Below are 24413 nucleotides of genomic sequence, written 5' to 3' on the forward strand. Positions count from 1 at the left end.
GTAGAGATAAGAGTTCATCTCTTTGACTTAGGTCAAAACAAATGAAACTAAACTGGTGCTAACTTAATGTCATTGTCATGATGTGACACTTATTCTGATGGAGTAGGGCTCTGCCATTCCAGCTAAATAAGTCAGGCTTGGCATCCACTGAATGAATGTAGATAGGCATAATTTCATATATATATGAATATAAACTACTCATTCCCAGATGTTCAACAGGACCAGGAAAGGAAGATGGAGCATATTCAAATGGGAATGTTCTTTGGACTGTGGTTTTTGTATATTATATGATAGGAAAAATTAGTGGAGTGTGAGACTATTGTTTAGGTTTGTATATTTCTACATTTTTAACATCAAGGAAATCCTGAGGCTGATGAGGGGTTTGTTTTGAAATAAGAAATACATAAAATTTAAACATCAGTCATCTTGAATTCCACTAGTGAACGAATCTTATTGTCTATATGATATTTTGCTGTTTATTAGTCTAATGTGACCCTTATAGGAAAGTTGCTTTGGACAAATGGCATCAAGACATAAAATTAATAAACTCTACATGAGTGTTGTTAACAATGAGAGCTGACAATAGACAACATCAACTAGTTTCCCATGAGAAACAAAGAAATATCAAAGGGCTGTGAATAGCATTCCATTTTCTGCTTGCCAGATGAAGATGGGACATGTGGATGGTCTTAAATGTTTTGCCCATTTTGGCACACGCTTGCATTTTTAGTGCCCTAGCTTCTTGGTCTAGGATTTAAAAGACAAAATAGTGCTATTATCATGTGACAAGAAGAGGCTCCCAGCCTTTTAAAACACAGCAGAATCATTGAGTGGTTCTTCACTGATATGACTGCTTTTCTGAATAAAAAGGCTGATGTCATTTTTAAGTGATTTATTACAACTCTTTCCTACTAGGCAGGTTTTCTTACCTTCCATTTGTGTTTTTGAGTTTTATTTTGGTTTCCCTATCCTCCTCGGTATTTCTGTGATAATACATACCCACCTGCCATTATACAGGCAATAGAATAAACCTCCTAAAGCTTTTGCTTTGTTTTGGTTTTTAGATTCAGCTGTTGCAGATCTTGAAGAAAGCAAAAATACCGTGGGAAGTATAGTAGAATCCCCTTCAGTAGTCAGAATTAGGAAGTTCCTGTTTTGATAGTCAAATTGTCACCCTATCTGGAAAAGGAAGAGTTCAACTGAGAAGCCTCTCTGTCTTCTCTATTTTCATGCAACTCAGACTGAAGCAGCAAGTGACCATCTGAAAGATAAAACCAAGACTCCAACCATGTTTAATTCAGCTAAGTTCTATTCCTACATGGAATTCAGTGTACAACTCAAGGAGGCTGAAGCATAGCATGTTTAGGTTCTGCTAGTGCCAAGCTGTTCTTCTCCAGCCCTTATTTTCTAATGCTGAATCCAATTTTGTGTTGCTACAAAAGCAAATTAATGTTTATGGAATGTTTCAGCTCTGCTTCGATGCTTAATTAACCAGAAAAGTCATTCTCTGTTGTGTACTGTTGGTCACTGAGCTGTTGAATTATTTACATTTGGTTGGGATGAGGAATAACATTTGAGTTTCAAAGGCTTTTTAATGTTGTGTGGTTGTTTGGTTGGGGTTTTTTTTGTTGGTTTTTTTTTTTTTTTTTTTATATGGTTTGGGCAACAATGGCTTGAACTCTCACTAGTTGCAGCAACATTTCTTTGTAAGCCAATGTCCTTGAGAAAAAACAAATACATTGCTTTGCCTAATGCGGTTTTCTTTCCTCTTCCAAAAAATATGCAAAGCATAAAGAAAAGTGTTTTGCAACCCAGTATTCTTTCTCCTGTGCTTACTGTTGCATCACAAATAATATGCATTATGCTATTTAGTTAGCTAACCTTATATTCTGTGGTCAACCACAAATTTTTTCTGGAGTCAATGGAAGATTCAAATACTAGAGGAATCTGGATGTGAGTCAGCAGATACTGACCAGAGCTGGGTAAAAAATTATTTCTGTCTTGGTCGCAGCTTATTATTTCACAAATTCAGAATCTTTCTGAAGATGTGATGGGGTGCATAGAAAGACCTCATAAGATAGAAAAGCAGACAGGGAGACACTTCCAGTTTAATCTGTTGGCTAGGTCTCCTTGTAAGATTGAAAGTAAAATACCACTCTGCAGCTGGGATGGAAGTTGGGTCTTTCTCTTGTTGAAATGTGGGTGCATTGACCATCCTGTACTGTACCGTTCCTGGTCAGGACTTTCTCTTTTTAGATCAGCTCTCCACCGAATAAGTAATTAAATATTCTATTCCCTTTGTCAATGGACTTTTTAAATGCAAACTGGAATGACTTCAGATAGATGCAAGTGAGTCCTTCTCCAGAACAGCCCTTAGGCTGGTGACTTGCTGGGCATGACGGTACTTACTCCTGAGATGCAGGAGGTATATGCAAGTATTTTTACTTCACCTGAATTCTCTTTTCCTGCCAGTCAGCTCAATGACTAATTATTAGATAGATCTTTGATTCAACCAGAACAGATATTTTCTATAGCAAATTTCAGTTTCATTGATCTCTTCTGGAGGAGGTTTGCCCCATCAGCTCTTATGTGTCTTAGAACATTTGCAACTACCTCTAGATATGTATTTCATATGAATTATGGCCTAAAACATCTTAAACAAAATGTAAATAACTGGTAAAGCAGATGGTGAGAGAGAAGGTAAAAGCTGATTAAGCAAGATAGTATTCTGAAATGTGATGTGGAAGCAGTGTGGAGAAATAATTGCAATAAGGCTGGTCTATGGTTTAGACCTCTGTAGCAGAAAGCTTCTCTGAGGCCAGGCACAATAAAAGCACACAAGAAATGTATAAGATAGATGAATGAAAAACATAGGAGAGAGGCACTGATGAGGTAGTCGGCCTTTAAAAGTAGTTAGCCTTTGAGTCCTTGGAATGTATTGAAAAACCTGAACTGAGTCTTAGATTCTCTGGTTTTTCTCTGCTAATGAACTTCACCCTCCTGTTTGTGAAGTGAGGACTGCACAGAAACAGTGTAAGACCTCTAGTGGTCTTGGACACAAGCAAATTCCATAAAAACGAGGACAAACCCCTATCCAGGCATGAGTAAAAGCTGCATTAGTACTTGATTGTTGGAAGGGTTAATGTGGGTTGTCTGAAACCTTCATTAAAAGGGTTGTCCAAAGAGGGCCTTTATAATTTACACACATGCAGTTTCGGGTTGTGCAGTCATGCACACTTGTATAGCTAGCAAGGAGGCCAGCACTGAAGACAAAATAATTAACAAAATTAAAATGATACTCTGACTAATTTTAATCAAGGAGGCATTCATGTGAGAGAAAAAGAATGCTTTAAAAATAGGTGGTTCTATGGGGTGCTGCATGCTGACCTAAATTTTATGACTGTGTTTTTTCTACAAAATCTATAAATACTTTTTTGGGGGGGGAAAGGAGGGGGAAGAAGGGGGAGGGAGGTTAGGAGGGGAATGAGAGTGAAGTAAAACAAAATTCCTTTATTTTTTTCTTTTTAAAATGGAATGCTAACCAATCCCTTGGCAACAAAGCCCATGTTTATTTTTAATTAAAAAATAACATAGCTGGGTCGACTTCAGTTTTCCCAGCTGCTATTCTTCCATCACAACAGCTCTCTGGCCTCTTTTCCCTTGCTGATTTCTTTCATCATTTGCACTTAGCTTGTATGTGTTTCATGGATTTTATGTAATATTTCCTACCATTGAAAGCAAGGCCAACAGTCTAAACAAGTAGCTGGGGCTCAGTCATCTAGATTTTCATCTACAGTACCTGAGCGTGCACTTCCTTTTGGAAAAGTAATAGGTGTGACCAGGATAACTTTTTTTTTTTTTTTTTTTTTAATGTGCACATTCCTTGCTGTTTATATGGTTGCCAAGTGAGGAGAGATTTAAACTGCATATTGAATTATGAGTTGTAGGTCATTAAAATAAATGGAGTGAGTTTGGCGAAGCTCAGGTATCACTGAGTACACAGGTAGTGTTTGAAGGTTGACAAGCAGACTTGGTGGTTTTTCTTTAGATGATCGATTGCAAACTGCCAGTTTTTTGTGTTTGCACGTTAGGTGAAAAGTTAGAAAATATACATGCTTCCCTTGCCTTTTCCAGTAACTTCATTTCCTCTGTCTGTGGGGCAGAACAGGAAGAAGTCAGGGTGATGATGCATTTCTCAGCATGTCGTGACAGGGCTGATTACTTATATAGTGGAGAAGATGATGTCCATCTGTAACAATCAATCTGGTTTCCTGAGTGGACTAAAATTTAATTTTTTTTGTGTGGACATTTAGAGGCCCTTGAATGTTCAGAAGTATCTGGTACTTTCTACAGGCATTTTTCAGCTAATTAAATTTGAAATAGAAATGCTGTAGCCTTAAAGGTTGATGTACCAGTCATCCATACCAAACATTGTCAGCAGCAGTGGGAGCTGACAGCATCAAAGCTATAGATACTCCCAGACAGAAATGTAGTAGCTAGAATAAAAGTAGTGGTTTCTTGGGTCACTGGAACCAGACCATGGAAGAAGATATATCTATTAATCACCGATAAAGTTACTACAGGGACAGTCTTTGCAATTAGTGATTTGCAAGCTTTCCATATATACTATAGTCACTTGAAAAAAAGTTATTTGCATTGGTTATTCCTGAATAAGTGGCAGAATTTCTGGTGTACTATGATATTTTTCTTCTGTGTAAGTTTAGCTTTGCTCATCTTGCCTCAGTTAAAAGCCAGAAAGTCAACGCGAACAATTATAATCTGAAGAAATAATTTTATCCAAGCATTTTTAAGGCTCAAAAAGGATTTGACACTGTTTGAAGATCTCTGGAAAAACTTATATGATGACTCTTACTTTATCTGGACCAGTTTGTTCTTCCTTTGTTGTTTGTTGCTTGAGAAATGAATAAACAGGTGAAATATAAATAAGATGGTATATGCCAATCTGTGCTAAGGTGTATCTGTCATAATACATGGAATGGCTGACATCTGTTGTGATGCTACTGTGAGCCTTACAATGTTCTGAGAGTTCTAAGTAAATGATTCAAGACTTCTAATTTATTTATGATATCAGCTGAAACCAGGACACTGCCTCATAGTATTTGCAAATATTTCCTTTGATCCAAAATGACCATAGTGAAACTGAACACATACCTTACTTAAGAAAAGGTGTTTTCTGTGATAAGCTTCACAGGTGATAAATTTTTCTGTCATGATGAAGTATGGGATCAGGACAAGAAACTGAGAGGTAGTGGATACCAGGAGACTAGCAATAAGCAGTAGGAGGATGCCGGACAATATGATCTGGGGCAAGAAATTGGTTAAATTCAGGTGTAGAAAGAATGTGAGCAGGAGTGAGTACCAAAGAAGTTGGAGACCAGTACAGTGGGGGAGGCACAATGGATGTGAAAGCAGAAGAGCAGGGAAAATATAGGGCAAGAAAGTGAAAGTATGATGCAAATCAAGTGTATGAAAATTGCTGGTAATAATGCTGTATCTGAATTACTTTGTTATCCTGTCTTGAGGTAGGTGATTGAAAGGGATGGAGTAAGTGGAAAGAATCACCTTTTTTTCTTCTTTTCTTCCATTTCACAGCTTCTGGGAGATGGTTCAGCAAACTGGTGGGTGCTTCCTGTGTCAACTGGGATGCTGTGGTCCTTCCCTTGCTTTTGCAATAGAGCAGCATTGACTTATTTCCAGTTTGTTTTGGCATGTAATGCTTTACCCCTTCTAAAAGATGATTTACCTGGGTTAGTACTGAAAGATTTGACAATAATAATGATAATTATAAAATACAATGCTTGTGGTCAGTTTAGTAATTTGTCCCAAGTCTTTAGAAGAGATTAGAGCAGCGAAATTGCGTTTTGGGCTGAGTATCACTAGGAGAATACTAGATTATCTTAGTAGGAAGGCAGTATGAATTGGAAAACTAAAAGAAACAGGTATTCAGTACAAATCTGAAATAAATCCCAAAGCAAAAGAAGTGGAACCAAATGTTCCCCTCCATGAAGTTTGGGAACATTCATTCTTCGAGTTTTATTTTGGCTCATTATAGAAACCTTCCCCAAGGGCTAACCTAGAAAACTTGAATCCAACCTTCTGCACCCGGGGAAGGGTGTTCTCCAGGGACTTTCTGCTATCCCATCTCCATGGAAAAACCCATGTGAAGGGAAGCTACAGAAGAGGTTCATGTGAACCTTCAGTGCTGAGGGACTGCCTTCATTTGCACAAAGCTCTTTTCTGAACAGCTTTATTTTTATGGGAGCTGTGAGCTCCAGGATCCACAAATAGTAACTTTTAGTGCTGGCACTAATCCTGTCAATCAGAATTCTTCTCAGAAATACCATTAATTAAACTTCCCTGGAAAGGATACAGCTTGGAGAATTTTTCCTGCAGCTCCCTCTCTCCTGAAAACCACCCTAGCAGTGTGTTTACGTTCAATAACTGAAGAAGACACAGGAGAGGAGAAAATCAGAGCTTCCACAAGAGACAACCTTTTTGTTATTACAGACTTATTTTAGCTGCCCTACTCAGCTTATTTTGAGCAAATTCTTTCATTTGTTGTGTTGAATGATGCTAACAGCTGTCAAAATATGTTTTAAAGCAGCCAGTTTCCATTTGCTGTCTGCTGCAAGCAACTATTTTCTGAAGTATTATGCAGTATTCTTTATGGATTATTAATAATTCGGATTAGAGCTCTAGGATTTTTGTAACCCTTTTCTGAAAGGGACAATGAATTTGCAAGGAATTTGGGATTTCTTATTAGCAGTAAATGGTTTCCTTCAGTAGCATGTTGTGTAGCAGACATGCCTGTATCCACTGCCAGTGATGTAGCAGAGCTTATTTTCAATCTCCAGATGATCAAGAAGGGATATGGCAAGCTTTGTTTTTTAAATTTTAATATGTTTGTTCTTCCAGATCACAACTTGAAAGGGGAAAACCCTTGAATTGTCTTTCCATTGCTGTTGCACAGCTTTATTGGGAAGATAGGTTTACATGAGGACAAATGGCTATTCTGGGACAGGCTCAGCCTGTTCTTGCTGCCACTGATGTCCATGCGAGAGCAGCAGGCTCGGCATGGAGCAAGTGAAGAACACAACCCTGTGTGTTTATTCCTGTGGTCAGTAACTGCTGATCAAAGCAGGAAGAGACAAGGAGTCTGGTTTTCTGCTAATATGAATGCCACTGCTGTGTGGTTAGCAAATGGTTTCTGCTTAGTAGCATGAACATGGCCAAAGAAGGAAGCAAGTGCTATATTTGCATGGCTGAGGAGGATGTTCCAGCCCACATCATCTCAGATGCACACATACTTCACTTATTTGTTAGCCTCTGCTTTCAAGAATAACCATGCAAAAACCTTGCAATCTACTTCCACTTGGTATGAGATGTATCTAATCCTCCTTTTGGTTGTGTTTAACCTCAGGAAGCAGTTCTCCTCCTTTCCTGTCTTATGCCATGATGAGCGGAATAAAAGCCTCTATGTAGGGTGGTCATTGCGTCTAGAAGATATTCACTTTTATTGAGGGAGTATTGTTGTGTCTGTGAGAGGGGTGACTGTTCTCCAAAGTATTAGGGTGCTCTACTGCTGCGGTCACTGTAAGGTTAACTGGCATCTTAAGATGGTGGAGAAGAAATATGTCATTTTCTGAAACTGTAGGTTAAATGAGTTGTTGCTTGAAAGGATATTAGCAGCTTGCTTGAAGGGAAGATACAAATCTTTCCTTTTCACACACTTTCTCCCTTAATGTGTAAGGCTGTCTGGCTTTATTTTAAAGACCGATCATGATGATAAGCTCTGATTCAAATTTGTAATTAAGAACATTCATTGAACAGCTTAGTACAGGGGATGGGGTATGCCCAGGGTGCCCTTGAGTCCCGCTCTGGAGAACCATTCTGGGTACTGCTACATCCATGTCATTGGGAATGGATTGAAATTGAGGCCCAGCGGGCCCTCAAGAAGTGAAACTGCAAAGGATGGGTGGGTGTTGGAGGAGGATTTCTTTCCTCCCTGCTTTTCAGAACTCTGATGCATTCTGCAGCTGGGCCGGAAGAGGCACTGCTGATGGCATGCTTTTCCTCTGCCCAGCTGTTTACCTCCAGACCCTGCACATCTGGCCAATCAGGACTACCAGCCCTCTGTGTAATGCAGCCAGTGTGGTTCAACAAGAAAATAGGATGGGGTGGGAAACTTCATCCTCCAGCTCATATTGTCCCTATCAATCTGTACTTTCTGATACTCTTCAGCATCACTGAAGTCCTCCTCAAATGAGGCCACAGAAAGATGAAGCTGTAATGGTTGAGTGCTTCCTAACATTTGAAAACTAACAGTGATATATACATGTAGCTACATGTTTCAAAGACAAAATTATTTCCTTGAAGATCTGTGGCCTGTGCCTTAATGGTCGTTCTACAGCTGAGATTAAGATGGTACCTGAACTACAAACCCTTTTAAAAATAATATATTAGCATATATAACATAATGTTATATTAAGTTCATTGAGAGTAACTATTAGATCAGAAATTTCTAATGGGTAGCTTCGTCCCTCTTGTACCTGGATAATAAATTCTTTGGGAGTAAGAACTACCTTTTTGTCCGGCCGTTTGTATAGAACCCATTGCTAACTAGGAGATAGCTGGGAAGTAGAGCTCAGGTACAGCAAACTGTCCATGTTCAGCAGAGTGTGTAAATATGTGCTCAGGCTGAAGTCAATGTGCTTTGACTATGTTTCTAAAATTAAACTCTGAAGTGTGTTGCTGCATGAGGGGTGTTTTTATTTACTTTGAATGCTGATGTTTTGTACTGATAAGCTGCTTGTAAGTGGTTAGGCGAGCAGTTTACAGAAGGCAACACACCTCCTCTTTTTAGGTCATCCTAGAAAACAAATTCTTTGGGTACCTGTTTTAAATAGTAATGGATGAGTTTGAGTCTTCCTGTTCCTTTCCTCTGTTGGAAACACTTGTTTGCCAAACACTGTAATGAAAAACTTTCTTTGTGTGCATAGCACACCTCAGGTAAAGTTTTATTTAAGTGCTTTCTCTGTCATGTCTTCCTAAGTAAATAAACATGGCAACCCTCACAACATAAAAATCAAAAGCAGAAAAGGGGTTCTGGAAGAAATGTGTAAACAAAGGAATACTTCACATAAATAACTTTTTTAAAAGGTGGTTTCCTGCTCTCATTTTCATGACTCAGTGGAAAAAAATAATTTGCACAAGAGCCAATACTGAAATCAATGGGTAAAAATTTCTACCTGTAACTGGAATGAAATTAGAGTTTAACAGCCGCTCTATGGCTGTCACACACTGTGACTCTGTGAACTATGAGAGGGATGACAACAAAAGACGGAACCAGCCTCTTCTCAGTGGCACCCAGTGAAAGGACATGAGGAAAGGGGCACAAATTAAAATACAGAAAATTCCATTTAAATGTAGGGAAAAATCTTATTACTGAAGAGATCAACACTGGAACAGATTTTCCAGGGAGGTTGTGGAGTATCCATCCTTGGAGATATTCAAACCCCATCTGCACATGATCCTGGGCAGCTTGCTTTGAGCAAGGAATTGGACTAGATGATCTCCAGAGGTGCCTTCCAGCCTGTGATTCTGTGAAATGAATTGCTATTTTTAAAGATTGGAGGGAGGAATCCTTCTTTTATCTAATAGATTACTAACTCAGAACCCATTAGGTAGGCTGGGTTACCTCCTTTGTCTAAAAGAACTGTAAGGTGCACTTTTCAACTATTCTTTATGGCACTTCCACTCTCTCCTACTGATGTTCTGTTTCCTTAAATGATTAAATATGTAATTGGGACTGAAACCCAGGTGTGTTGTTTCCAAAACAGCTTTTTAACCACCTTGCTGTTGGATAATTTGGGATTGCTCCATTATATGTGATGCAATGAGGAATACTTCCTATATACATACCACAGCTAAATGGCAGAGCTAAGTCCTAGTGTCAGTCTGAAGTTTTAATTACTTGTCCAGTGTGAGCTATATCTTCACATAATTAAGTTGTGGGACTCTCTGTTACGGGATTTTGCTGAGTGTTGGCAGCTACTGGAAATAATAATGGAAAAAAGCTGCCGTGGAGATCAGTAAATATAGAGATTCCACCTTTGACTCAGGCATTCTGGAAATTACAAGCTGTTGTAGAGTATTTGGGGGAAGCATTATTATATGCTTTCCCTATTTTATGTTCTGTCCCAAGCATCTGGTATTTGCCGCTGACAGAGACAGTATATAGAGGTAGTTGGATCTTCAGTGGGTTACAGTTCCCCTTATATCCTTAGCACCAGCAATGGTAGAAAAGGATGTGGAACATCCTAGTGCTAGAGTGTCCTTTGAAAGATCTAGACTAAATTTCCTGCAAGAAGAGATGGGATCTGAACCTTTGTCGTGGCCCTAGCTGTTGAGCTATTGGATAAAATTAAGCACCTGCAGCACATAGTTTTGATAACTGGGCTCCATAACTTTATTTCTGTTCAAAGCTACCTGGTTTAATGGAACCTAATTCATTAACAGAATAAAGTGGAGTGAAACCATGCTTTTCTTTGTGTGTGTGCAAATACTTTTAATCCAAACCCCACATTGAAATGTCACAGGTCCAGCTTCTGTGAATGTCCTTGAATGTGATTTAGTTTCCCTAGTTTCCATAATCAAGATGGTAACTTCATTTCTTAAGCCACAAAGTATTTCTGATAAAAGCATTTGCAAGAACTTCTGATGAAAGCATTTCTGTTACTAAAATAGTATTTAATGGATACTGACCTATGTTAGCTGAGAATCTAGCACCTATGTTAGCTGGAAACTGAGTTCCACCGTGTGTTTGCATGTGCAGTGCTGGGTGTGTGCCTAGGTCTGCAATGCTGTTAATGCCATTGCATGAATGAGAGCAGAACATGAACCCAATATTTATGGTCAGGGGAATTCAAAGGGCTGAAGAATCAGTAAAAATTATGTCAGTTTTACCACTGAAGATTACAGCTCAAAATGTGTCCAAACCCTAGTAATGTTTCTTAGATTGGAGGGTTTAGATTTATGGAGTCTGGTTTTTGACCTGGACCTGAACTTCCTTCATGTTGAAGTTGTATGGAAATTTTCTGTTTGTTAAATTGTTCTTAGCCCTTCACAGTCAGCTCACAATGGAATTGTGGTGTGATAGAGGTACTTTTGGATAGCAAATAGTGAGAGAGCATGTTTCAATCACTTTATTGATATTACAAATTAGGTTGAGCTCAGTTCAGAAAAATGTTGCTTTAGGACAGAACAAATACAAGAATAGCAGAAGAGGGATTTGTGACTGTGGGAAAGAAAAAGAAAATCTTTTGGGGGTTGTCTCCATTTCTAAAAAAATTTTGAAGGAACTGAAACAGAGCAAACACTCTGAAGGAGAAAAAGACTTTTAGACCCAGGATTGTCCTAATGTATGATCTGAATATCATGAAGTTATGCCTGCTGAGAGTCAAGTGGGGCACACTAAACAACAGAAATAGTCAAAGTCAGCTTTTCAAATTAGTGAAAAAGTTTGAATTAATTCAGTGACCTAGGGCTTTCATGCTGTTCATGAGTTGGGGCTCTGTGAACTGACAGAGCCCAGTCTGCTTTTACTGTAAGCAGGAGTAACCAGTGAGAGGAAGGTGACTTGAAGCTCTTGGTTGCTCATTTCAGACCTTGATGATTAGGGACATCCTCTTACATTGCTCTTTTCTGCCGCGTGATGTGTGCATAGGAGCGCTAAGCATCAAAAGGGGTTTAAGATCTCTTTTGAATCTAATACTGAAACTTCTAATGGGGTAAGTCAAAGTCTTGGCTTTGGCCAGCCCAGGGTTTTCAATAATAAAAATTGCTGACAGGTGTCTGTAAAACTTAGAGGCCAGACTGTAAAATTGTTTTTGAAATTGCTGAGTAGTAATTTACATCAAAAGTCCTCAAAAGTCTGTGAGCTTCCAGTGAATAATAGAAATTAATGCAAGTAACGGCCCCACACTATGATCTTAAAGTTACTGAAAATAAGCTTTGTTAATTTTTAAAAAGACCCATTTCCTCTGTTGGGAGCAGGATGTTCTGTGTGAAGGTTCTTGGCTCTAAAGAGAATGGACCATTGCAAGGTTCTCTGAAGAAAGCCTGAAGCTTTTATTCTCACTCTGGTGGGTCTGTATACCAGTGGTATACAAGTGGTAGCTGAATGCAGAGTGAGTCTTCAGGGGAAAAAGTATCCCATTTCAATGAAGCTCATTCTTACTGTATTTCCTGGTATCCATTATGAGTTTCCACTAGATCACCCACAAATTGTTGCACTGTCTTTGTATAAGTGTGGCAGCTCATTTGTTCTGCCTCATCTGCTTTCATCTGTTCAATATAGAATTGTTATCACATCAGCTCAGACCAAGTGTCCATCTAGGTTAGTATCCTATCTCTGACTGACGGTCGCTTACAGTAAAGCAGGTGAAAGCAGTTGAGTGTGGAATGGCTCTTCCTTTAATGTGCTCTCCCAGAGTCTGGCAGTCTTTGCTTTGGGACTTTCTAAGCTAGAGGTCACATCCAGACTATCACATCTCATTATCTGATGAAACTATCTTGCTTTTTTTTTTTTTTTAATTCCTTCTTGAATCGTAGTTCTTGTACAACAGTAAACGACATTTGCTATTTAAAAAACATTCAGGACCTTTCTTATTATGCTCCCTTAATCACCTCTTTTTCAAATGGAAGAGTTGTACTCTTGATTGCCTCCTACATAGGAACTGTGCCATAGCTCTGATCATTATTGGTGTCTCTTCCTGTGGCTCTTCTTGAGAAAAAGTAAACAGAACTTAATGCAAAACTGAAAACATAGATATACCATATACTTATATATATGACCTAGACAGAACTTAGATTTTTCCCCTAATGATTCTTAACTTGCCTTTTGACAGCTGCTGGTTAGTCAGCGAATATTTTCAGAGAGCTCTTCCTCAGACTCCAGCATGTCTTTGCTGAGTGTTATTAGCTCCTTTAGAGTTGATTGCTGTGTGTATACAGATATAGGAGTTTTTTCCCCTGTACTTTTACTTATGAACACTGAATTCAGTCTGCCTATAGAAATTTATTACTATGAACTCTGTCCCCAGTTTGTTGTATTGACTTTAGATTTTATTATAATGAATAGTTTTGTAGCATCTACAGACTTTGTCTTCCCACTGTTCATCTGCTTTTGCAGAATATGTTGAATACTAAAGGTCTCATTACAGATCCTTAGGGGAGGTACTCTGGAAACCTTGCTCTCTTGTGAAAACTCACTGCAGGTCTGACACTTTGCTTAGTCCATCCTTTACTAATTACAAGAGAATGTTCAGTTTAGTCTGTATCAGCTTTACATCTTAAAGAGGTTTTAGTGAGTGACTGAGATATTCTGGCAAATCAAATTATGCTTTGTCAAACTTAATTTACAGAGCTGTTGATAGTGGGTTTTGTTGGTCTCTTGCAAGATTTTTCTGTTTTATTCCATACTTCAAAGAACATTTGTAGTTGTGTTGTTAAAGAATACTTTACCAAAGAAAAATGAAGAGTGTACAATAATTATGCCATTGCTAAACAATGTTCTTTATTTCCTATTTCTGTACAGTGATCACCTCTCTTTTCTGGAATCGTCATTTTGAATTTATCAGCAGTTGGTTTGAAGTGAAAAAAGCTCAGAATATTTCCTCTGTCTTCTTGTGAGTATGATCAAAGTAGTTACCTCAGATTTCTTTGCCTATGGTATTCAGAAGTTTTTTTTCTATATTGTTTTGGTGGGTTTTTTTATTATTTTTTTATTATTGGCTTTTAGACTGGATTTTATTTTTCCCCTGTGTGCTTGCTTGCTTCTTTGGGGGCTGATCTAAATCCCTCTGAAAATCAGTGGACAACTCTGCAGCCAAACCCTTGACTCCTGTTCCTCTGGGACCACTGTCACCAGAGATTACTTTGTTCAGAACTGATAGGAGATGTAAAAGATTTAATCTTGAACTTTATCTTCAAATCAAAATCTGTGAGTTTTGCAGTAATCATTTTGTGGGTGTATGGCCATTCGTTTAATAGCTATATGTTAAGGTCATGTGTTGGTGTGTTACTATCCTGTTGTGTCTTCTGTCCTTTTTAGAGCACACCAGGCTTTGAGGAGTCTGTGAGAGTTCAAGTAACCATGTTTACTAACTATTTACAATGTGTAAGACTTAGACATTTTTTACAGACATTGTTCTTTCACTTTCAGAATAAGTGAGGGCTCACAAACCATTTAGAGGAAGTGTTTATAATGTGTGTTAACCTTAGCCCCTCAATATACGGAAATTCCAGACTGGAGACAAACTGAGGACTGGCTCTAAGTTTAAGCAGTGCCTGTGACAGCAGACTGACAGGGTCAGAAATATTGTACCAGGGTCAAGGTACTCTTTTTAGATACCATCATTTTCAGTTAATTCAGGGTGCAGTGAGCTGCTTATTCTCACTGAGGAGTGACCATGTTCTCTGTGTGCCTGGACCTCCTCTGTACCACTGCTTCATTCCCACTCCTTTTGGCAAGAGCAGTGTGGAAGAGGAGAGAGACATGGCAGCAGGCTGGATCTCCAGCAGCCTTCCCCCTTCATCAGGAATGCTGGGGCTGGGCCCCTTTTAGCGTTTTTGTCATTGCCCTTGGGGAAGTGAATTTAACTCTGCCTACCCTTCTGAGAAGGTTTGTGCAGGTGCTGAATGGGCTGATAATTGTTGCAGGCTGTTCTCTGCCCTTGGTTGCTGTTTCGGAGTTGTGCGTTACTGTCGAGCCTTTGTAGGGGGAGTATTTAAGACTGAGGCCAGGTACAATCTGGGATTTCCAGTTTGTGGAAATGCTGATATCCCAAAATTAGGATTTCTTTCTCATTCAGAACCAGCCTAAATCTTCTAAAATTTCCCATGAAACACTTCTTCCAGTGAGATCACTGAATTTAAGTTCCCATGTGCTTCCTCTGGGGTTGCATTTGAGGTATGCAAGTTCCTTAAAAATTTGACCTAAGGAGAGGGAGGCCATACTGTCCAAAATGGGATCAGAAATGCAAGTGCTCTCCCCTTGTGCTTAGGATAGGATATTGAAAGAGAGCAGTGACTGCCCTCCAGAGTTCTTCTGACAGCCTAGCAACTGGTGTTGTATCTGTAGGCATGCCTGAGCCTGCAGACCGTGGCGTTGAAAGAAGGCACTTCAGTCCCTCAAAACTGAAACTGTGTTTCAGTGTATTCCTGCACTGATGCTGGTGTCTTATTTTGATGCATAAATTGCATCTGAGAATCTGTCCTTGAGGGACTCATTCATCTACTCCAACTGCAGGATGTGGGATGAGTGTCATCTGTCTCGTGCCGAAGTCCCCATGGTGCTTGCACAGCACTTGTCAAAGCAGTGGAAGAATTCTGTCACAAACGAAAGGCAAAATCTGCTAATACCTTCCATGCTTAACCTCTTCTTTCACATTGCAAGCCTGGCCAAATAGGAGGATAGACTTCAGGGGACATGAATGAAAATACCATGAAAAAGGACATTAATTGCCTTTAGAAAAAAATATTAAAGCAAATGGTGTGGACCGATACACTTAATTGGAAAGGGAAAAACAACCATTATCTCTGTAAACTATTGGAAACAAGGCTCATCTCTTTATCTGAGTATAAAAAGCAGTAATATAGTTTAGTATTATCATGACAGTCCTGTAACTCTTCTGTGAGTTCTTGAATTCAGCCAAATCTGACTTTGGAAGACAATCTGAGACATGCTTATATAAAATGCTTTCAAAAATAAGTGATGCCCTATAAGGTTAAGTTTCAAAGCCGCTGGCTAGTGATGATTGGCTTTTATCTTCCTTGGAAATGGTCATTTTGTTAAAAGTCAAGATGTCTGCCATTAGGAAACATTGTGTAAGAAAGGTTTTGGTCAGCTTTTCTCTTAAATATTCAAGACTGAAAGCATTTCTGTAGAGTCTCTGAAGAACATCTTTCTATGGCTTTATTGTGATGAATTAAACTGAGATGACTGTAGGGTCTTCTTCTCTCATCTGTCTTCTCTGCTGTTTGGAAGAGGAGGTGCAGCACTCAATCTTGCTTGAGTTTCCCTGTATCTTCTGGGACTTCAGGTGACCTCTGTGTGCAGCCAGGGCATTTCTTGCTAAAAGCTCTTTTGTGAGAGATGAGAACCCGGTGGGTTTTGTGTTGTTGGATTCTTGAAGAGGTGTTAAAGACAACCATTTGAAGTTTTGTTTAGGGTATCAGGCTAGGGGATCAAGCTTGGGAAGCAGTAGTGTCCTTCTTCCTGATGCAATTCACAGTCCCACAAAAATGTGATGGCTGCCTTTGACTGCTGAGTAGCCCAATTGATGGGCATCATTTGCTAGAAAAGTCTATTGCTTGTAAGAAATTTGGAGCTAACAGGCCACTGAAACAAGGTAAACCAGAACATCGTTTAGATACAGAAAGTTAAGCTGCATGTATCCATGAAGGAAACAAGTAAACCAAAAGTTTGGATGAAGGACATTTTTTATTTTCCAGGAATTACACCACCTAGGAATTGTAAAATTGACACATTGAGTAGCTGAAGAGAAATCTGCCTCTAATAAACCATGCTTTGCCAGACAGAGGTTTGAGAATATTTAAAAAAAAACATAAAACTGAACAAGCACAAGGATCATATGCAGGGGCAGGGTCACTGCTGTACTCCAAGTGAAAGGAGTGGAGTTGATTATCTGCATCTTCCCAGTAGGTAGAGAGCAGATATAGCTCGCTGGAGAGGATGTGGCAGGAGCATGCTGTGCTTTGGCTCTGTTCACTGGCAAGGAGTCCATCAGAGAGCATTGCCAAGCACAGCTTAGGCACAGCAGAAGTTGTATCTTTCTGTCTTCTGCACAATATTAACCTTCTAAGGCAGGAAATGTGTGTGCTGACGGAAAGATAGGCTGGGAACTGGGATTATTCAGTCTTCATTGACAACTGCTCTTTCTCAGGTCTCTCACAATAAACTCTCCTGTCACTTTAAAACTGCATTACTGATACTGCTGCTTTGAACTTCCCCGGGATGTTGTTCACTTGGTGTATGTAAGTTTACAGAGCAGACCAATCTCCTTCTGATAAATGGGACCATTTGTCCAGAACGCTGATAATCATTATACTGTGCAGCATTAAAAAAAAAAGAAAAAAAATTCCTTACTTCCCAGAATATTGTGAGCTTTTCCTTGCCTACATTGTGGTGATGCTTTCAAATCATGGAATGAAAAGAGCTTTGGTCAAATACTTCTAGGTCATCTGGAAGTGGGAAGTAGCTGAAGTCTCAAAAGAGTATCTGTTGGAGACCCAGGTGCTGTGTAGGGTAGCCTCAGAAGCACACCAGCACTGTTAGATGTTTTTCTGAACTGAGCTTGAACTCCCAGTGTCTGGAAGTTCCCCCATGCCTGTTTTCCAAGAAGAGCCTGATATTTGCAGCGCTTTCTTACATGAGCACTGCAGGTTTGGACCTGTTAAGTCTTTGGCCTGACTCTCACTTTCACTGAAGTCCCTTTACACAGTTCAGGCATTCAGCTTTGGGGATCTTAAAATGAAAGTAGATGACATTTAATAGCATAAATGAGAAACAGGTCCCTTAAAAAAAAAAAAAAAAAGTTAAATTGGTCTTCCCTAAATTGTTGAGTGCTGACCTTGAAAAAGCCCTTAAAGTCTCTGCAAGCAGACTGAATTTTTTTTAGGAGAACAGATACCCCAAACTGCAAGACATTACCTGAGGCAAGTAAGTTGTGGGATTTTTTCTTTTCTTTATAAGAGAAAATTCTTTTCCATTACACTTGGTACCCACATGTCTGCCTTAAAGCACTATTTATTTTTCACAGAACTTCAGAACTGCTGGTGAAATTTTCTCACCCTTCATTTGGATTCTTTTTAAATTTACTGGTTTTAAAATTTATATATATTCTCTTTATGTGAAACGTGTTAAAGATTCCATTTTTATTTTGAATATTTCAGTTGTTTTTTTATGTGGAAGGCAATGTTTAAATGTTTGGAAAAGGGGGGAGGCAAGAAAAGCTGTCATCCATCAACTGGTATTAAGTCCAACTTTGACAGTTTGATACAAACTGAATCTGACTGTTAGTGCAGACATGATACAAATTAGCTGTGACTTTATGATACCAGCTGTTTCTCTGACAGGGTAAAAGGGCACATAACTAGAATAGCATCTTTTGTTGAAAGCAGTGTTTCCCTTTGTTAAATGGGGGAGCCTCAGGCAAAAAATTGTAGCCCTCAGTTACGTGACATGTGCAGTCTGCAACATGTTCACGGAGCTTGGGGGGCTTTTTACTGATGTTTTTCAAAGACAGGGTTATCATAAGTGTTCTATTTTTGCTAATTTTATCACTGAAAGACAAATCTCTGTCATGTTTTTGCCTTGTGTTAAAACTAAGGATAATCTAAGTGCTATTTTCCTTACAAGTACAAAGAAAATACTGAACAGCAAAACTTGAGAAAAGTTTGCAAAGAAGAAATCACAAATCTCAAAGTAAAATGTAAATTAATTAATTATTTTTATTAATCGATTGCCTACAGTTATTTTTTTCTTACTAGAATTTTTAGGGGTGTTTATTCCATACAAACTAAGTCTTCAAAGTCTTTAACAAACTGACAATCAGCATTAGCTGAGTACAGTTTATTGAGGCAGCAGATTGGTTGTGATAAAGATGCAGGGACACAAGACCCAGCTGTCTGCAGTCATGCATTGGCTCTTGACTCATTTCTGGTGCTAGGTGGCTGCGTGCAGCCTCCCTACTGTGTCCAGCACCCAAGTAAGATGGGTGCCAGAAGCCTAGGGGGGATGGAAACACAGAGTTGACATACCCGAGGAACTTTGTGTAGGCGCAGCTGGGGGGTTCCCTTGTTACTAGAGCTCATAAAGCCTACTCATAAACTGAAATGGTTCTGAGCAAAGCCATTTGGATGACTTTACATCACTGTACATCTGCGTCCCCGCTGTGTATCGGTATGACCTTAACATATCCACTGACTACCTCAGGCAACATAAAGTTGGCTGTAGCATGTAACTAAACTGAAACAATGTGATTTATTAAGCAATCAAATTAATCTTACTTCTGACACTTGATTAATAGCCAGTAAGATTTCAAAATTTGTTAGTACAGGTAATAGACATACTCCATTTAAATTCATCAGGAAAGGGGCAATATTAAGAATGGAGTTATGCTATTAGCATACTAGTGTCTAACTAGGAGTACTGTGAGGAACAACATTGATGCTAGAATTACCAAGAGAAGCAAAATTTCAGCTGAATATCTTATAAACTTTCTTAGATTAATGCTTATCAAAGCTGATGCTAAACTGAAAAAGAAAGTGTCTTGAAAGAGGAAACTTTCAGAACTGGATTTTTATTTTTAAGGGGCCATGCAGTAACTTTAGGACTATAAGCATTGTGAATGGGATTGCTCCTTCCAAATTTTAAGTGACACTTCACAAAGGAAGGATGCTACTGCTAATGTAAAGGTGGGAAAATTCTCAGCAAACCATAACTTCTATTTCAGACAAGTGGAAGTTCGAATGACTTGGTATTTTGGCCGTGGCAGGAATTATCACGAGTCCTGCATGTCTTTCTACATGGAGCAGAGAAGCCTCTATATAATCCAGTATGTGAGATGGTAAAGCAGACAAACCCAAACTGTACTGAAGATGCAGAGAACTAAAAATATGTCAACATAGAATTGTAGCAGACATATGACTGAAAGGGCAGAGATGAGCGTGTTGAAGAATACTAACTTCTACTCATGAACTTGGAGTAAATTTAACAAATAAATGCATTTCAAAAAGAAAGTTTAGGATGTAACCCTTGTGTTTTTCATGCATTGCTGGTGATAATGTGAAGCACAAAATAAAAAAATTCCAAGCATTAATAAATAGGTCTTGGCCATTTCTGTTACAAACATGCAATTTTACTGTCTAGCATCTGTTTCTGAAATTATGTGAAGTATTTATTTAAAATATTTTGCCATCACAGTCTAAGTGACTAGAGAACATCTTGTTTTCATGAATGTGTAGAGTGGTATGTCAACAAACAAAGGTCCATACATGACATTTTAAGAACAAAACCCAGCCACAAGAAGTTCTACATTCTGAACTGATTTTTCGTTGATGTAAAAATCCCCTTGGCCAGTTTTCTGGTTATGGTTATACCCCTGTAAGCCTGGAGTATCTCCAAAGAGAGCTTAATGTATCCATTCCATTCATAAAGCCAGGCTGAATATGGGAGCATGGGGCTGGCTATAGATGCAATCAAAGTAAAAATCTGCAGGAGATGCTGGAGAACATGTTTATCGCTAATGTGCAGTAACCATCAAGAGGAAAAAGATCACATAGAAAACTTAAACCTGTAGCAAGCAAATGATGTGCCGTCAAATGATGATAGCAGCAGAAGCCATCATGACAGTTAGATTTTACAGCCATGATGTCAGAAGCATCACAGCCTCTTGCAATATCATATTCGGAACATCTCATTATAACTTCAATAAAAGAAGGGATGCTAGCCCTCAAATCCCAGAGTTTAAATTAATCTTTTTATTCTTTGAGAGTACATTACTTGTTATGAAAATTACATTCTTCCTCATTTTGTATTTAAACTGTTCAGTTGTATTGTTCTGAACTTCAATCGAGTTGTCATGTTTCTCTCCAAGATGGTTACATTCACTGGTGAAATAATGTTGGCTCCTTTGGGTATTTGAGAGAGACCAGACAATATGTTGTCCTTGGCTGGGCCAGCTGCTTCACATCCTCTGAGGGCAGAGAAATGTGCAGTAACTGAGTTATAGTCAAATACTTGGGTACCATTTAAAGAACTCAAGGAGGCCTGGAACTGCAGGAGATCTCTCTTCATCCACTTGCCAGATAGGAGGGTATTCCTTGTGTTGAGTTGCTCTGGGATTTACAGTTTATGATAAGAAAAATCCCTTTGCTTTAAGTGCTTGCTGTTTTGTAGATGCTAATCATGCTAAATGACTCATTGTGAGCTTCCTGCTGTTACCCCTCTGGCTGGTTCATTGCTAACCTCATATTCCTTTGTGTCTCAACTTGATTAACTCATAACGGTCAGCAACAGTTTATTTTTTGTGGTTATTTAGTACCACACTCTGTGACTTGTCTTGTTGGAAAACTGCAGGCAAAACTGCCATTCTGGATAAGTGAAAGGAGCAAAATTTGACCTTGAAAGTGAGTAAACATTAAAAGGCTTGCTTCTGCCAGATAGTGGCACACCGAACATTAGGTTCCTCCTTATATAGTTGTGCTGATTATATGGGTTCTTTTCTTTTTCCCTCTTCTTTCTTTCCATCTCTTCCTTTCAATTTTCTTTTTTCTTTTACTTCCACCCAGCCCAAAGAAAAGACCTATAAGCAACAGTCTTGTTCAAAGTATGGAAGCTGGCTCCAAAACCAACGAGATCTAACCTTGCTTTGGTTTTAAAACCTTGCTTGAGGGAGCCAGAAACCCTTTGCTTAAATGACTTAATTTTCAAGCAGTATGAATCATGCAGCAACTGCACAAGCTCTGGCTAGAATATATTGTACATATGTTTGTTCTTTAGGCAGTAAGAAGAGAATACAGAACTGGAGGTCATTTGAGTTACAACTACTTTGGGGGATTTTTTTTTTTTTTAAACATTCCTTCTAACAAATGCAGTTTAAATGGGTTTGTTTATATGGCGTGGAATTGGAAAGGCCCAAACTAACTAAGCTTTACACAATGTGGCCTTCTTCCAAATTAATCTAAAATATTTTAATCTCTCTGGAGTTTCTTTATCCTCTGCATCTGTGCTATAGTGGAGACACATTTTTAACATTTCTTTGAGGAAAATTACCTTTCTTTCCCTCCAACTGTACTCAGCAAGGTCAACGGAGCACTGTTATATGCTATTTAAACATCTGAGATTCATCATATATCTCCACAACAGAACGAATCATCATAAAAGGTCTAATGAATTCCGACTGCTAGCCAAGCGAGGGAGTCCCCTTATGGATACCGGGTATTAGAAATAAAGAATACATGCAAAATAGAGTTTTTACACTTTGGCTTTATACAATTAAGAATTATACTGCCCCTCAAGAAGGGGGCAGGGAAGCTTTGCCCCCCCCCCCCCCCCAATAATTTTGGCAAATCAGACTCAGACAAATGCTGAGGCCATTGTGTGGGCCGGGATGGCTGCTGGGCCTGCCTGTGGGTAAGGGGCCTGCTCACCCTGTGGGACCAGGCAGGGCCTGAGCAGGAGCCTGGAGGAGCTTCTTGCTCCTGGGGAAGGAGATGTCTGAGCCATGGTCAAGCTCCAGAGCTGGCCACCTCAGCCTCTGGCTGCATGCCTATACTTGGTTTTGAGGCCTTTTTGTTTTCTAGTGCAGTAGCAAGTTATGGGACTGAACTCATTTTACTACCCAGCAACTGAAATACTGAGGGATGCCTAGGTGGTGGGTTTTTTTTTCTATTTCAATTTTTATGAAATTATTTTCCAGGCATTTCAAAAAGCAGTGCTCCTCCTTCAGCTGCCTGTAGTTCCAGTCAGTCTGAAATGGCCCCAGGGAGCAGATACAACTCTGATCTTTCGGAATTTTTATCTGGAAAACCATGATAGGGGGCATTTTTATCTGAAATGCTGTTGTATAACTGCTAGAGATGACGCCGAGGTGGTTTAATACCAGAGTTTATTCTAAACTATTCTTCCTGTGAATACTGCTAGGTTGTGAAGTTTGGATAGCTTTAACGAATTTCAAATAAGCATTTGAGCCTCTGAAGGAAAAATTATATGCTGAAGGCCCCTGTTCTGTGAAGGCACAGGGTTTTGCCACGTTTTCTTGGTTTTGTGTTTTTGCTTATCACTGAAAACCTGCAGGGGCTGCAGAGAAACATGCTTCTCTGCCAGCCTGTTTCAGGCTGGTGTTGGCCTTGTCCTTAATCTTGGTGTGCTCCCTTTTCCAGCTGTGCTGTGCAGGTAACTGCTGTTCTCCTGCACGAGGGGCTGCTGGGCACGGCTTGTGGGGTGGTGCGCCAGGATAATGATGGTCTGAATGAAATCGTCCACCAAGATCAATCACCTCAAGCTGTCCCTGCTTTTGAATGAAGAACCATACCTACCCCAAACACACTTTACCCATCTTTTCATGTAGTCAGAGGTATTTTTGGACCATTGCAAGCCATACAGTAATGGAATAAATTCCAAGTGCAGCAGGAGACCACATCGAAGGAAAAAGTCATTAAGTGCCAAGGGCATTTCTTTTACTTTTCTTACTGGGACTGGAAAATATTCCCTAAATAATACATCTGGATGTAGAGGAGTAGAGAGGGGAAAAGATGAAAAACAATCCTTTAAATTCAGTAGAAGCCTACTTTAATGGCTTGTTTAATCTGCCAGCTGGCACAGCGTTGACTTCTTGCTACACATACTTTAAGGAGACCTATGTAGTTCTTGGAACCAAGTTCATATTAAGTTGTAGAAACTTAAATATTAATAAATTGGCAGAACTGCTTTTTGGTACTTAATAGAAATCAAGAAACTGCTTAGTCATCTCCAAAGATATTTCTGTCTCCTTTTTAATGTAAATACCAAAATAATATGGACTTAGTTGCAAAGGCAGTAAAAATTCAGATCTATTCCCTATATGTGCCCTATTTGAAGTATGTGCACATCCCTCAGACTCACAATCATATGTATTTCCCATACAGCACTTTGCTTTGAGCAGTCTTTCTAATGTCACTTGTGACACCATTTTGTTTAAAAGAAGTACATAATGAGTTTGTGTCTTCTCCAGCGCTCCTTGGCCAGGAGAAGAACTGGTGCCACCTTTATGTGGATTTTTTTTTAGGTGTCTTGCAAATGTTTTCACTTAATAGGTGCTCTAGGGTATATTACACATGTATTTTATATGACTGTAAGTGTTCATGCTTTTGTTTTTCACCTGGCTTTGTGTGAAATTATATGGGTACAACTGAGTGCAAACCTGAAGTGCAGCGTCAGCTGTATAAGTAGCATTTATACTTTCTGTTCCTAAAAAGTTAGGCTACATCAAGAAACATGCCTTCTGTTTTCAATTACTCTCAGTATTGGAAAAGCAAAGGAGAAAAGATTTAACTGCAGACCAACCTGTCTTTTATATTTAGGGAATCCTTTAATAATATCTGAAGTGACACTTGTCAGTATTTACAAGGTGTAAATGTTTTATTTGGTCCAGGTACGCACTGAAAAATCTGCCTAGTTTACTTATGTTTATTTATGAATTTCAGATCTGGCTTTTATTTTATTTGTTCACCTTAAGGGTGTAAGTTATTTTCAAGATTTTTATCTGGGGTATAGATTGTAAAAATTCTCCAAGTTTGCAAGCATTATGGTCTGGGATTTTAGTTTG

The 24413-nt window shown here is 39.1% G+C and overlaps 1 protein-coding gene across 8 annotated transcripts in view; it reads left to right on the forward strand.

Annotated features, from left to right (window-relative positions):
* CALD1 (caldesmon 1) overlaps positions 1–24413 on the forward strand; it is a 202748-nt gene that overhangs the window by 65027 nt on the left and 113308 nt on the right. For 6 of the 8 annotated variants that reach the window (XR_008747697.1, XM_055807422.1, XM_027782807.2 and 3 more), the window contains one exon: positions 13619–13709. The exons of the other annotated variants lie outside the window; for them this stretch is intronic. The gene's annotated coding sequence lies outside the window, so the exon portion shown is untranslated. The remainder of the gene's footprint in view (positions 1–13618; positions 13710–24413) is intronic. 8 annotated transcript variants of the gene reach the window in all.

Source organism: Falco peregrinus, chromosome 6, assembly GCF_023634155.1.
Source record: "Falco peregrinus isolate bFalPer1 chromosome 6, bFalPer1.pri, whole genome shotgun sequence".
Classification (NCBI taxonomy): domain Eukaryota; kingdom Metazoa; phylum Chordata; class Aves; order Falconiformes; family Falconidae; genus Falco; species Falco peregrinus.